Source organism: Pogoniulus pusillus, chromosome 24 (genome assembly GCF_015220805.1).
Source record: "Pogoniulus pusillus isolate bPogPus1 chromosome 24, bPogPus1.pri, whole genome shotgun sequence".
Lineage (NCBI taxonomy): Eukaryota > Metazoa > Chordata > Aves > Piciformes > Lybiidae > Pogoniulus > Pogoniulus pusillus.
This window is the reverse complement of record NC_087287.1, coordinates 16,052,583-16,069,007: the sequence shown is the minus strand read 5'-3', so window position 1 is coordinate 16,069,007 and position 16,425 is coordinate 16,052,583. Positions and strand designations below refer to the sequence as shown.

The 16,425-nt window shown below is 43.0% G+C and overlaps 1 long non-coding RNA gene across 1 annotated transcript in view; it reads right to left on the bottom strand.

Annotated features, from left to right (window-relative positions):
* LOC135186231 (uncharacterized) overlaps positions 1-16,425 on the bottom strand; it is a 240,152-nt gene that overhangs the window by 20,722 nt on the left and 203,005 nt on the right. Inside the window, exon 3 of the long non-coding RNA XR_010306775.1 lies at positions 1,323-1,367. This is a non-coding gene — a long non-coding RNA (uncharacterized LOC135186231). The remainder of the gene's footprint in view (positions 1-1,322; positions 1,368-16,425) is intronic.

The window sequence follows — 16,425 nt, the reverse complement described above, 5'->3', positions numbered from 1 at the left end:
AAAGAATCATAGAATCAACCAGGTTGGAAGAGTCCTCCAAGATCATCCAGTCCAACCTCGCACCCAGTCCTAGCCAGTCAACTAGACCATGACCATGGCACTAAGGGCCTCATCCAGGCTTTTCTTGAACACCTTCAGGGACGGTGACTCCACCACCTCCCTGGGCAGCCCATTCCAATGCCAATCACTCTCTCTGGGAAGAACTTCCTCCTAACATCCAGCCTATACTTCCCCTGGCACAACTTGAGACTGTGTCCCCTTGTTCTGTTGCTGGTTGTCTGGGAGAAGAGACCAACCCCCACCTGGCTACAACCTCCCTTCAGGTAGATGTAGACAGCAATGAGGTCCCCCCTGAGCCTCCTCTTCTCCAGGCTAAACAACCCCAGCTCCACCATCCTCTCCTCATAGGGTTTGTGTTCCAGGCCTTTCACCAGAGCCTTGTTGCCCTTCTCTGGACACATTCCAGTAGAAGAGTGCTACATGAATGGCAAAAAATTGTAAAACATGAGCTTCCCAAAATCCAAGATTTTGTGAACCCCTACACTGGTATCTTGTGCTACTAGCTGCTGTTTAGGTACACTGCAAGCGAGGGTCCATCACTGATAGCCACACAGCATCTGCTGTAGAAATGCAAGCAACAGCAGCCTGGCCTAGCAGGATGACTCTGCCCAGCACCTTCACATCCCATGTAACCAATGGACAGAGACAGACTTTTCCAAAGGACACCTCACAGCATCCAAGTGAACACCTAAGTTCTCCACTGCCACTGTGAAGCTAAGTGGATTTATGGAGCAATTTAATGTTCTGGCATTCCAAATGGTGAGACATCTGGAACAGTAATCTTATGGTCCAGGAAGCTGTACTGGACCAGCTTTTCCTCAGAAGGGATCAGAGAGCACCTAAGTCAGCACGCTGAACACAAGTCTCTTTAAATGCTAGCCAGCCAGGTATGTATGCCTGCCCAAGCTTTGGATGGCCTTTGCATGGCCAGCACAGCGGAGACATAATGGGAGAGCAGGTCCTCAAATGTGATTTGCAGTATCAGTAAATCAATTAACTTTCCCTCTAGAGATACCAGGGCCATAGTTACTGAGTTTCAGGGGTGAGAAGGGGGGAAAAATAATATATGAAATTATGCATATCAGCTAAAATCTGAAGGCTGTAAGCACTGAATCAAAGGAGTTGAGCCAACAGCTGAAATAAAAAACAACAGATCCCACACCTCACCTATAGACCTCGAGGTAGTACATATTATTTTCCCACCATCTTTTAGCAACATGTCAGGAGTTAAAAACAAGAAAAGACAAAATAGTCTTACTTACAGAATCCTTAAATCCACTTGAGAAGCAAGGGAACAAACCCAACATCTACAAAAGAAAAGAAGGGGTCTAGATTATTATGTGAAGATGTAAAGGTCACCTATATCACGAGGTCAAAATGCATAAAAGGTTCTGAATGCGACAATACATTTTTTATACCACTTAATTACATAAAGTAGGCAAAGAGAAATGTATACAAGAACAGGCACAGTGCTTCCAAGTGCAGACAAGCAGCCATCACCTAGAAAAGTTACAACATTCACACTTCAGCCCAGAAGTCTCCACAAAAGGAGAAGAGGAGCATTTGTCATACTGTCTGTTTGCAAACATGGCTCTCTTTTCTATGACATGTTTCAACTTTTATTTTATAGCTACCTTAAATATCAGGAGCGAGCATAAATATTTGTAAATGAACCGTCTTGCCCCTGCCTACTAGAGAAATGAACTCGCATCTCACTAGATGGCACTGGAAGCCAGCGCAGGGAGCTGACTTTAAAACCCAGAAAGATAAAGGCGCGGCTGAGCGCTGGGGTGCGCAGGGCATCCCTGAGCGCAAGGCGCTGCGCAAGGGGAGCGGCAGCTGCCAGCTCATCACTGCCGACACCCAGAGCCTCACCGCTGTGGCCATGCCAACTGCCTTGCAGAGAGGCATGAATCTTGTCCCAGCCTTCTTTAATTAGCTACAGACCTGCTAGTGGATGCAAATTGGCTGGGAAGAGGATGAGAGGGCGGGAGTGAAATGAGCTAACAATCTATTTTCTGCCACTGAAGTCACAGACCCCTGTGGACTGCCTTTGCAGCAAGGCATCCATACCTTCCCCTAGAGAAGTGCCGTTGGGAATCTTCAGAAGCAGCTACTCTGCAGAAAGCCCACAGCCCAGCAAGAAAGAGGTCGGCCAGGAGGCACAGCCAAACAGATACAGCTCAGAGCCAGCCTCCCCGAGGGCTCACGCACTGGGCACAGGGACTGGTGACCGAGCTGAAGGCTACAGCCAGTCCCAAGCCACCCACAGGGCTGGCACAGAGGGAAATGCATTGGCCAAAGCCAGAGTCAGAGCCAGACATAGGGGTTTTAGGTTGATGTGACTTAGAAGTAATTTTGGTGCCTAGTTTGTTCGTGGGCCACATTCTCTACACCCAGACACCTGCTACAGTTGTGGTGGCATTATTTTATTGACTATTACACGAAGCTTAGAGCTTTTCGTGTGAAAATGGTTTAGAACTGCTAGGAAACTTGAATGACTTACTACAGGCTGTGCACAGAAAAGCCTTCACAGAATCACATGAGCTATTTCCAAACAGCTTTCTCCATTCTCACATGAAAGCACACTGCAGAATTAAAACAGTCTTACAAGCCATGAAAAGAGTGGCCCTGCCTATTCTGATGTAATATGGAAAACATTTTTATTGAGTTGCCTAACAAAGCACAACCTCTTAAAATCCTTTACACAAAAAGAGATATTGTTCTTTTTTTTGCCCCCTATTTTTGCCAACTAGAAAAAAAAAAGGACCAAAAGTTCAATTATCAAACAAAACAGATTTTACATGGCCACAAAAATACAACTAATTTTTATCAACTATTGAAAGAGCTTATTTGCACAAAGTAAAATATAACTGCCAGCCAACTTAATATTCCTTTAAAATAACAAATTTCTCACTGAGGATTTTCTTTTCAGTTGATACTAAGACCATTAGGTGAAAACGTATGGTATGCACTGGCTTACAGAGCACCCTGCCTGCAGCATTTCAATGAGGGAAAAGGCTGTTGTTGGAGTAACTCCAGAGCAGAGCTGTACTTCCACGCACTTTGACCACAGGGCTAGCAGGACACACGGGGACTAGGTTTACTATTTTTAGCATTGCTAGAAGTTGAAGTGTGGCATTTATCCTAAAGCAGTGTTAAAAGACCATCTCTGGAGCTTGATATGTCTTCCTTCTATGTATGTTTAATGTGTTTAAACATGTTCATGATTAACAGTTTGCTTTCCTGAAAGAGCTTTCAGAGCTTCTTATTCCTATGGTGCTCAAAACCTGCCTAGCTTCTCTAACTGGGAACAACTCTGTTTTTTCTGCCCTTCTGTAGAAATCGTTTCTGGTTTCTACTTATAATTTAAAAGAAAAGTTGCAGAAAAAGAAGAGAGCTGATTGTATGGAACAGCTCTCTAACTGAGGCAGAGGGTGTTTATTTCTGCTTCATTAATTCCAGGCAAATGGATTTCAATTTCTGGAGTTCTTTCAATTAATTGCTTGCAACTCTTTCCAAAGGAAAGGAAAGGGCAGGAGGAAAACCTGCAACCTCTGTACCCAGGGTGGATGCAGGCATCAGTGTGAGCATAGGACTTTCCAGCTCAGGAGCTGTCTCTGCCCAGGCCACCTGAGGCTCCTCGGTGGAGGAGGGAGCAGGAGCAAGCAGATCTCCCTGTAAACAGCCATAGGACTTTGGACTTAAAGAAAGCTATGAAGCTAGACCTGCTGTGAAACACCATCAGGCTCATTTGCACAAATCCAAACCTGCCAAGCACCAGCAGACAACAGAAAGTGGGTCAGACAGTGCCCGTGAAAGACTACGGCAACCTCGCAGGAATTCAGGTCAACTCTTCAGGCACCAGATTTTGATCCAAAAAACAACTGTTAAAACCAGCAGTACTGAAATTCTTAAGGCATGTGGCCCACAGAACGTAACTGCATCTACAATTTAAGCATCTGAATGTTTTGGAAGAGCCAGGCTTTTCAGAATTGATCCCATAAATAACAGCAGGGAACTGATTGCTCAACCTCCAATTTCCAAACTGCTCCTTTAGGTCTCTTGTCTTCCCTGAGATACTGCTGGCACGGAGTGATTCTGTCACAGTAAGTGGGTACTAGGTGATAGACTACAGAAAGGCTAGAACAAAACACAACCTCAGCAGAGCAAACTTTTGTTTGTGAAAAAACAAAACCTGTCCCCTTTTCCCTCTGCTCAAATCCCAAAAGACTGGAATGTTACAAAAGCAAGAACTAGGTTGCTATGGCTACTGTAAATTAACATCAACATCTTCTCTTTTAACACTTCCCTTCTTAAAAATCTAGTTTTTAACAACCTAAATGTACAACCTCAAGTTTCTGATCTGGCATATGTTAAACTGTTCAGATATTTCAATAACCCATCTAAGAGAACATGCACTCTGCTTTGCCCACCATTAGTTTGGTAGCATGTAAGCTCAGCCCTGGTCCCGGATCTTTGCCTGGTGCACGGACGACGAGCCAGCAGAGAAGCACGATGCCACCGCATGTCATTGCCTGCATGGTGTGTCCCACAGGGCCACTTACTTCAAAACTACAGCACTCCGATGCCCTGCTGTCCCAGCACGTTCTGGGAGGACAGCAAGGGACAAGTTTGGCTGCAGATCTGAAATTATTTTGTGGAACCAGCTCTGTGTGCCTCCACACTTCATTTGTAAGGGAGGATTGATAACAGATTCTCCTCCCACTTTTATTTCCTATTTAGATTGGATCAGGCATCATCCTACAGTGTGTTGCTTAGGTTAAGGAGGCTTTATACCTTTTTCATTCACTATTCTTTTCTAGCATAAAACACAAACAATGCCTGAAAACCTCTTCTCTGTAGAGCAACTCTTCCTGCAGGAAAGGGAACTGATCATACTTTCTTCCCAAAACAGGGTTAAAGTCACGCCTGTTTTGAATCCCATTAGTAAATTACATTACACAAGCCAACATCTCTATTTGCTACAGCGAAATTGCAAATTAACCCCCTTTAAAAGTAGGTCAATTCACATCACCTAAAAGATCAGTACCCTGTGATCAATCTTAATATCGTTATCAAGTAATCCGTAGAAAACTGTTTGGCAGACAATGCACTTTGACTCCACGCCCGGGGCTTCTGCTCCATGATTAATGGCTGTGCTACTCCCCATTCGTCCCTGATAAGTTACACCTGTCCACCACCTTAAGCAGACTTCATCTGATATTCATGGAAACATTAAAAACCATCAAGAGAGATAGAGGAACAACAGAGAGAAAATGTCCTTAGTATTTAAGGGAAAAGTTGCTTCGAGTTCACATTTCAGCGCTGCTCTTTGGACGACTACATACTTTGTGTGCTTCTGATTTAATGCTTTCCAAATACATACAAAACTGAATCTGTGTTTACTACTAAAGGAAAGGTCTCCCATTATATTAGTGTCCAACACATCAGAATAACAGAATCTATTGTCAGACCCAATTTGGCTGCAGTCCTCTGAATACCTGTGTAATGTATGGATAGTGGATATTTCTGTGCTGACATTTACTGAAACTATATATTTTTGTCCTATAATATTTTCTCTAAAGGTCATTGACTGAATCATTGTTGATTTACTGCTGTATGTAAACCAACTCTTTTGGCTGCTGCCACTGCTGCAGCTCCTCTAGACAGAGGAGGCCAGCAGAAGGCTCTTAGCTGCTAAAGATCAGCATGGCATGGACTAAGGGCAACTGTGGATATCATTAACGACCAATATAATGATGAGACAATTCCCTCAGCTTGTTGTTTCACAACATGATATGCTGGATAGCAAGAAAGTTTTAAAGGCTTAAAAAGTTGAGAAGTACCCTTCACCACTATTTGGTTTTGTCTCAGCACTGGCCCACACCCCTATCTGTGCTGGTGCAACTATCTGCAGGATCAGACTGTGCCCAGGGTACCACTCTGGCTTAAATGAGAGCAAACTGAGATGCTGTATGCTGTGCATTGGACAGAAACAAGCTGCTGGTGGTACAAATAGTCCAATGGTCCTAAGCTAAGACTGTGGCATGATGCTTTATGTCTTCAAGAGGCATATGGTAGAGAGCATCCAATATGAAGAATAAGGGTTACAGAAAGCCTGGTTAGAACACAGTAATAAACCCCCATAGCTGCTTGCTTCACTTATTCCAGCAAGTATGTAACTGTGACTAGTTAAGCTGCACAGTGAGCACAAGAGCCCACACCTGCTCTGCCCTCTGAAAAACCCTTTTAAAAGAATTCAGCTACTCAGAACTGAAAAAAAAAAAAAAAATCTTTCCCAAAAATGTTGCCATCAAAAAATAATGGAAGAGCGCATTCAAGCCAAATTTGGAGTCTTCTCAGGCAAAACTTGGGAATATGCTCAGAACCTAGATGTGGGACACAAACAGCCTGGTGTTTTTACAGAGATTTCAGTGTGTTAAAAATACTTTCAACTACTTTTCTTGGAGCTTCTTTGCTCTTACAGAAACTCCTCAGTATCCTCTTGCGTTAATTGACTTAATATTTACAGAAATTGTAATCAATCTCTTGGGGAGCCCTATAAAACTGAGTGCATCTCTAGCTAGAACAAAGCAATCAGGAAATTGTATAAACCCACAACATTTGCATGGCTGATGCTTAACTCCAACAAGTTCTTAATTCTTTATCTCTCCTAGTTACATATTCCCTGCAGCCAAGAGATGACTAAAGTGATTTAACTGAATTTCACACCTTTGCAGATAATAACTGAGCACAGCAAGCAAAATTGCAGCAAGGAAGCAAACGTTTTTCCTCCCCTCCCCAACAGGACTTGCTTCACAAAATAAACAACCTTCCCAGGATGAAAAGCAATATAAATCCTGTGATTATAAATGAAAGCATTCAAGGGTTGGTCTGTCAGTTTGGTTGGTGTGGGGGTTTTTGCCATGTATTTTTGTTTGTTGTTGGCTGTGTGGGGTTTCTGTTTGGTTTGTTCTTTGTATTTTTTTAATTCATGTCATAAAACATTATTTTCTTTCCACATAACAAGTGCCTGCTGCCTCTCCACAGCTTTTGGTGGACCTTGCCTTACATGTGCTAGAAAAAGTAGTGTCTAAATGCATGGGTACCCTTCTCTGTCACAGGTCTGAAGCTGCAAGCATTTGACAGTAAACCATACAGAAACAGAGTCCCCACTCCTTCCCCTGACATTAAACGGTTCAGAATAGAGGAAGTTCCCTTGTAGAAGGGTGGGAAAGACATTGCTCATTGTACTGGCATAAGCAAAGAGGCAGCATATCCAAGAAGGGAAAATCAGAGCCAAGGCAGCTCAGCTTCTTGTCCTGCTCCCTCTAGGACTGAGGAAAAGGGCTGGTGAGACTACGTAAGGCCAGATGGAGAAAGAAGCTTTCACAGAGCTTAGCAAATGCTCTGTCACCAGAGAGTGAGACTTCCTCATCTCAGCCCTCTCTACATGCCTTCCAGCCATGTGCTGAGCCTAGGATTTGAACCATCTGTGCTAGATCTCCACAGGAATAGTATAATGTCTTAGTTTACCAAAGAGTTGGAAAGAAACAATAAAAGAGATAAAATGTAACAAAAGCCAAAGAAGTGACAAACCCAATTAAACAGCTGGAGAAAACAGTGGAGTGCATAATAATCATTAGCACCCTCCATGGGCTGGTAACTTGACAGGCAAGACTCAGATATTTTCCACAGTTTTTAAAACCTGAGCTGTTATTCACAAATGTGACTTGATTTTATTTTTCTAGAGATCCTGTGTTTTGTTATGTTGGGTACACACATCCTACAGTGATGAGTTTATTCTACACAAAACCAGAAGTGCCAAGTCACAGAGACAAATGGTATTAAAAGCAACAACGTGACTTACTCTAAGCTGCTTTTGCACCATGAGTTGTTTCAGTGGCTAGAAGAGAAGAAATGAAGGTGGCAGAATTAGGTGCCATTCCAGGGACCTACATGAGGAGAGGCTGAGGGAGTTGGGGGTGTGGAGCCTGGAGAAGAGGAGACTCGGGGGGACCTCATTGCTGTCTACAACTACCTAAAGGGAGGTTGTAGCCAGGTGGGGTTGGTCTCTTCTGCCAGGCAACCAGCAACAGAACAAGGGGACACAGTCTCAAGTTGTGCCAGGGGAAGCATAGGCTGGATGTTAGGAGGAAGTTCTTCCCAGAGAGAGTGATTGGCATTGGAATGGGCTGCCCAGGGAGGTGGTGGAGTCACCATCCCTGGAGGTGTTGAAGAAAAGCCTGGATGAGGCCCTTAGTGCCATGGTTTAGTTGACTGGCTAGGATTGGGTGCTAGGTTGGCCTGGATGATCTTGGAGGTCTCTTCCAACATGGTTGATTCTATGATTAATATGCATTTAACAAGTCCATCAACAAATGGTGGTGAGAACATGAAAGCCAGTAATGCTCCATGCAGATACAAAAGGAGGCAGTTTATTCCTCCTCCTATCCCATGAGGTCAGTACTATTTTTGTACCTATTATTAATGCTCCTTGTCTTTCCCAGGCTTGTTATTCTATGTAACAGCTGAAAAAGCAGCAGCCCTATGATGCTTAGCACTAGCTCTATGCTCCTCCAGCCAGCAAGTTCACAGGAAAACTCTCAGATTGAGAAGCATCTATTGAATCTGGACCTCTGCTATTTTCTGCTGGAGAGATGGATCCAGCTGCATCTATACAATATTCCACCATTATAATATCAGTGCCCTCAGCAATGATGAATACCTTGAAATGGTAAAAGATTAGACAAGCTTCCACCTCTGAAGTGTCTACTTTTAGGATCTGTTAACAATGCCTTTTGAATGCATTTATCTCCCATGTAGGCTATCCACTTTAAGAAGTCAGTCATACAAACTAAGATGAGTGGACCCATGGGGTCCTGGTAGAAACTGATTTTGTTCACTTCAATTGTTTGGATTTTTTTGGTGAACTGGATTTGTGTGCCTCCACTACTGTTCATTTAACCAGATCATGCCAAAAATCCCAGCCTATTGCTCTTTGCCTCTTCAGACCTGTTTGCCCCTGGATACTGAAGAGATTTCCAGAATTAAACCCTGCCCTAGCAGGATTAAAGTTGATGAGGTTTGCACTTAAGTCTTTAAACGGATACTCAGATTCTAATCCAATTAACTGAATAAACAGATAGTATTAAGAAGACTTTTCATAATACACCCTTAAATTTGCAGTCACTGGGGCCTGGTGATTTTTATTTGGGGGAAAGAGTTACTTCTTTGAATTTGACCATATTGCATCTTGTTTTAAACTGGACAGCACATTTCATTGTCAGTGTTTCACACTTCATTTTTTGTTTCTTTCTTTCATAGTTTAAAGGCTCTAAAGCATTCCAGTGAAAAAATTGGCCTCAGTTTATTTGTAGCAGTACTCCACTGACTCCATGGGCTAGTTTGAAGCTGGCTAGAATGTTTTGGTGAGAAGAACTAGATTGCAGGCTGTAAAAAGAAAACAATGGTGATGTCTACTTCACTCATAGGCTTGCTGAGATGTATGGGAACAAGAAATAAAAACACAGATAACCACTCTCGCTTGGGCTGCTGGCTGAGCTGCATCTTACTCTCTAACCTCACCCTGCATTTTGGACTAATCCACTTTGCTTCCTAACCCCCTGGCTGAACCTCCATTCTTCCTTGGGACTGGGGTAAGGTTGAGAGGGGTAGGGGGAAGGTGAAGGGGTGGTTGAGAGCTCCTCCTGGGGACTCAGGTTTCTGGGAGGGGAGTTGTGTTTCTGTATTACCTTTTACCTTGTATATTTCTGTCTATAACTGTATATACTGTAAATATCTGCTCATATACTGTGATAGCTGTAAATAATAAGCTTCATTCATATTTCCAGAGCCAGCTGAGTTTAGTCTGGGTGATTTCTAAAGGGGGGGGGGGGGGGGGGGGGGGGCAGGGAACACCCAAACCATCACACTCTAGTGGAAAACCAGCAAGGATCAATCACATAACTTTGTCATGAGCTGTACAATTAAATTATTGCTGACACACAAAAAAACAACCCAAAGAAACCCATGTAACCAAATGATGGATTCTGATGCAGGCTCTACTTCATAGGCAAAATAAGCTGTCATTGAGCCATGCAGGATTTCAGAAATCTCAATTTCATTTGGATCAATGCAAGGCAAGAGAAATTTCTTCTTCTTCTCTGGTTAAACAGTTTGTCCTTGCTTCATTTCCCACAGCCATAAAATGCAGGGCAAACTGCATCTTCTTCTTTAAACAGGAAATCTCTGCAACAACATTCTGCTTTCCCCTCAGAATAAAACCAGAATAGGGTCACTATTTCATGTTAATGGAGGCAAAGAATTATGGAATTGATGCACCCCATCCAGTTCTGTCTTTTGCCAGCTCTGTTGAGTCCATACTTTAGCCCTGCCTCCATTGCAATCATGTTAAACTGTGAGCAAACATGAATAATTTAATGGTAAAATACCACAAAATCAATCACTGCAAAAGCAATGTGAGGTGGAAAGAAGAAACTCTTCTACTATAGGAAGTACTGGAGAGGTGAGTCTGTGGAAGGAGATGGTGGTGGCTGCTATCAGACAAGCAAACCACAACAAAAGTGGCAGCATTTCAGGTATGTCCCTTGCTCATCAGATCCAACTTGCCATGTCTACCATCAGCCTACATCTATGCTCAACCAAGTTTTCAAGTTCCCCTACCAACCATTGTAAATATGGTGCTTGTTGTCATCACTGAACCAAAATTTGTTTTTACAGAAGACAAGAGTTTTTACCCCACCCAGTGATGTGATCAGAGAGGAAAGGGCTTTAAACAGGGAGAAAATAATCATGAACCCTTCAAATTCAACAGAGCTTTAAATGAAAAACTTAAGTATCTCAAAATCTGAACCACAATCTATGCTCCTCTAGAAAAAGTTGGCAGAAGGTAGAACTGTTTTCACAGAACAGTATCAGTGAGGAGATAGTGTGAATCTAAAAAAGTTAGTGGGGAAGAACTGAAGGAAAAGCTCACAGTGCTCTCCCATAAGAGGCCACGGTTGGCTGTGGTAGGTAAGATATGCTTCTAGATAAAATCTGGTTCTATTCATATGACTCATGGCATTCAGGTACAAGTGAGTCCATCTATTTTGTTTTCCATTGCTCACACTAAAACTGCCTGTCTGCAGATACTGTAAAGGCAGAAGAAGAGAAAGGAAGGCTTATACTAAAATATATGAACCTATAAAGGTTTTCATATCAATGTAAAAGCATACAAAAAACCACTGGAAAATAGCACAAAATGAATCGCAGCTTCTTTGTATACATTCTGTTGTTGCTGCTCCTGTAAGAGTGGTCCTGATGTATTCCTCATCCTGTTCCACAGATAATTTCCATCTATCAAAGCATTAATAGGTTTCAGACTGTCAAAGCCATAGTGTCTATATACAGCCTCTGCCAAAGTACATGTCTTCACATACACTCCCATATGTTTTGTTCAAGCTGTTATTAAATTAATCAAACATGGCAGCTACAGCTAATGGCTTGCTTTAATAAGCCACATCCATCACCACGCAGACAGGGTTTGTGCACGCTGCCACAGCTACATATGCTGAGCTCAGCTGCGGGCAGGTTGGCGCTGCCCTCCCATCCAGCTCGCATTTATCCCCTTGCCACTAGTCAACATCTCGTATTTATCACCGCCGGGAGACGCAGCAGCAGGCAGCGCTAGACTGACACGCTGACTTGCCAGATTTGGTGCAAAAGTAATAGCAGACATTTCACAATGCTGAATCAAAAAAACCCCAACTTGATTCTGTAGCTTTCAAAAGCAAAAAGCCCAAGCACTCTGTCATGTTTCCCCAACTGTTCAAAGGCAGCTATCTTTGCTCTCTAACACTGAAACAGCTCTCAGTGCTACAGAAAACCATGCTTACAGGATTATTTTCATATGCTCAAGCACACAGCAATTCTCACATTCTACACATTTCTCCTGTTCCCATTGGAATTTGATTTTGATAGGCAAGCTTAACCCTTCTGAGCACCTCCATCACTCTGGGCAGGATCACAAGCAACAGTGTCCCCTCAAAAACTAAATAATACACTTGACTGAAATACTCATCTGTTATGTATGCATTTTCCTCTCAAATAGCTTCACCTAATAACTCATGAAAGCCTTTAGTACATGAAAGTGATGAGATTAAACGTGATGCCTTTTGATATACTTGTTCCCTTCCATCTCAGGAGATCAGCATTAGCTAAAGCCACTCATTTTATCTAAAGGGATCTCCATAATGCTTCATCTGCTAAACAATTTCATTAAATTCTCCATCTCCAGGAGAAATAAGGTATCATTTGAAACAGTCAGGGATTTTAGCTGCCTTTATCACTAGTGAGCTGTAGCAAATCTATATTTATTCAGCCTAGCATAAATCAGGTGATCTGCATGTCAAAAGACTTCCTGTCTGCTCATGAGGTTGTACTCATGAAGAGCAAAACGGCCTTCTCTCACCATGGCTGTTTCTCACAGCCCAGGTGAAGTGCTGGGTGCCAGATACAGACCAGTATAACAAAAACTACGTTTATAGAAATAGGAAATCATTTCAAAGCGAATGGCCTCAAGCCCCATGGCATGCCTGGCTCTTTTTCAGTCTTCTGAAACCAATGTCTGCTAAAGAGAGGAGGCAGCTTTCATTGCACCAAGCAAATATGGGAATGCTTCTCCTGCCAAACTGAGAAGCGGAGGTGGAAATCTCTCTGCTGTGGTATGAACATCCATAATTCTGGCATTACCTAGACTTTTCAGAGGCTGATTTGTTTCAGAAACATATACTGTGATGTTGTATAAGGGAGGCTCAAGGATGCACTAGCTGATGGTTCTGGGAATAGACAGGGCTAAACAGCATCACTCCTAAGGAAAACACAGAAGGTAGAAAAAAACTGTCTACTCTCACAGAATCAACCAGGTTGGAAGAGACCTCCAAGATCATCCAGTCCAACCTATCACCCAACCCTGTCCAACCAACTAGGCCATGGCACTAAGTGCCTCACACAGGCTTTTTTGAACACCTTCAGGGATGGCAACTCCACCACCTCCCTGGGCAGTCCATCCCAATGGCAAATCACTCTCTCTGTGAAGGACTTCTCCAACATTTAAAAATCATTATATGCTGTGTGTTCAACAGAAGCAAAAATTTACTTGACTGTGAAGATACTGCATCCTTCAGCTCATAAAGCAGCAGGAAAACAAAGTATTTGCTGGCAAAAAGCTGTTCATTTTTCATAAACCAGGTTCAGCATAGATACATATTAGCCTTTGTGTCTCACAGCAGCACTACACACAATAGGGATACTTTTACAAACAACAAAGATGGTTCACACTCTATAGCCCCTTGCAGCACACAATCACTTGTCCAACCCTTTTATCCAGCTTACTCTGCTGGTGCTTCATGTGCATGACCTTGGGAGACAGACAGGGGCCAAAGAGCAAGCTCCAGCTTCCCACAGAGGAGGTTATGTGACAAGGAGACACACATAAAGCAGCTATGCCCTCTACTTATAATCCTCATGTGAGGTCTAAGGCTGTTAAAATATTCTCCTATCATTGCCTCAGGGCCTGGGTTTTGGTTTCTGTTTACTTTGGGGCTGTTGTTTTTTTCTTTTTCTGCAATTCATACATGTGATTTTGTTTCTGTTACCAGTCTGACGCATACAGAAAGTTTGCATGCTGCCCACACAAGTGTTTTCATGCTGAATATTTAAATGCACTGCCTGCATGAGGATGCACAACACTTTCTAGGATTTAGCAAATGAAACTTTAGTCAAATGAAGCCTTATGAAGACTGCAAATGTCACCCTCAGAACAAGTTGTAGTTTTATTCTAATGAGAGCCCTTCGCAGTAGGATTTAACCTACTTTTGTATCTGTCAGACCCTTCTAGTCGTAGGCACTAAAGGTTACCTACCTTAGAATCATAGAACCAACCAGGTTGGAAGAGACCTCCAAGATCATCCAGTCCAACCTAGCACCCAGCCCTAGCCAGTCAACCAGACCATGGCACCAAGTGCCTCATCCAGGCTTTTCTTGAACACCTCCAGGGATGGCAACTCCACCACCTCCCTGGGCAGCCCATTCCAATGCCAATCACTCTCTCTGCCAAGAACTTCCTTCTAACATCCAGCCTATACTTCCCCCAGCACAACTTGAGACTGCGTCCCCTTGTTCTGTTGCTGGTTGTCTGGGAGAAGAGAACAACACCCACCTGGCTACAATGTCTCTTCAGGTAGTTGTAGACAGCAACGAGGTCACCCCGACCTTAGAAGTCATGGCCTATATAAACAGTCAACCAGGACAGACAGGACCTGCCAGGGCGCAATTCAGATTTTCCACAGGGCTCTGTAACAGGCATCTAAGTTACCTTTTCTCAACTGAGTGTGCAGTGTTAACTGGGGCAAATCAAGGCCTCAGTCTTGAGATACCAGGGAAGGAACAGACTTGCACTGCAGTAGTTAATGCATGTTCTGAAATCCCCATCTGTAGCTGAAGCTGCCCGGGATAGAGAAATGATCTGCCAGAGATGCTCTTTGCTGGAGCTTGTTGGCCAGCCTGCATTCCTCTGTCCAGCACCTTGCTGAATCTCTTCTGCTCCTCTTACATTTAACCTGCTCTTGCTTGCAACTGTTTGCTATTTTATTCTCTTAGTATCCTTTTTCCACTCCCCATAGTTTTTGTATCTCACTGGATTCAGCTGAAGTGTAAAAGTACCTCAGAAAGATGATGATCTTACACCAAATCAGTACACCTGTGCCAGATTTAATTACACACCCAATACTATATTGTTCCATACGTATAATGGAATGCAGTAAGGGAACTTCTGTCTCAGGCATTACCCCCATGTCTCCTTTACTAATATCCCTTTTCACCCATGGTTCCTGCTGTTTCATACTCAGCATTCCCTTCTAGATGGAGGAAGAAAAGTTTTGGGCTGTGTTTATTTGGTTGGTTGTTTTCCCCCATGTTAGGAAACGTAGATTCTACCTTCATAATGTTACCTGCCATGTTTTGACAGATATTTAAGAGAGCAGAATTTAACTTTATCAAAACTTCACTGTAATTCAAACTGTTGTGCATGAAAGAACGCCTTAAACAGTAACCTATCACATAAACATTTGGTGCAGTAGGATTCCTACATTTTATACCCTAAATATTTTCTGAAGGGGAGGAAGTTTTCCCTCTTCATGATCAGAGGTCAGCGGGAACTGCTGAGCCTACACCAACGAAGCACAGAGCCACTAAAACACTTAATTATGCCTTCTGAGCACTGCTCAAGTAGCAGTATTGACCTCTGAGGCTGCAACGAAATCACATGTTTCTGGTCTGGCAGAAAGAGCTTTCCAGAGTAAACATTCACATTTCTGTGGGGAAGCACATCTAATCTCTACATAATCTCTGTATAATTTTTATTATTATTATTTATAAGACAACATAGTGGGTAAATAACAGCAACTAGATCTGCATACAGCATTAACAAGAAGCTGGTTTCAGAGAGCAGCAAATTGTAAATCAGCCTCTTAAAAATAAGAGAACAAAACCAACAGCTTCCCATTACACTAAGCAGAGCAAGATCACTCTTGGAACATTTTCTCTAGGCTAAAGACACACCTGTGGGCTCAGCACCAAGATGTTCCCTCTCTCCAGGTCATACACATTATTTTTTGCTGGATACAATATTACCCTCAAGCAAAATGAGGTGGTGCTTTACTTTAGGCACTGCACAAGCACAGAGCTGGAAGGAAATTACACTCCTCCCAAAGTTTAATATCCAGACTAAGCAGCTAGGAAAAAGAATTGGAGGCAATAACTGTGCAAGGCAATATATTTGCACAAGTGTATGGATGCAAAGTATGTTAATAGCCTTAAACAGGCTTCCTAACTCTTAACAGAAAACAAGAACTAATGTTTCTGTAGCTTCAGTAACATTAAAAAACAAGAGTGATTTTTCACTAAAAAAAAAAAATTGATCCTGAACATGTGCACCTGTCGTGGAGGGCCTGCAGGCCTGAACAGAGGCTTATTTATGCCTATACATGCCTGGACATGTTTTTCTGCCAGGACCCCTGACTGTAAACAGGTTGTGTAAGCCACACACACCCAGCCCGTGTCTCCCTGGGGCAAATCCATGTGATCCCCATATTTGGGAAGAGTCCAGGCAAGAGCCTCCTGCCTATTATGGTAAGGTTTGGCTAACTGCCAACCTGATTGGTCACTTTAGTGGCCAAAGTGGCCATTAATCTCAGCCCACATTCAATAAAGAGGGATGCACAGGAGAACCACACGCTCACCTCTCTGCTCAGCTTCTCTCCTTCATGTCAGAACTATTGGCTTATAATTTTACACTAC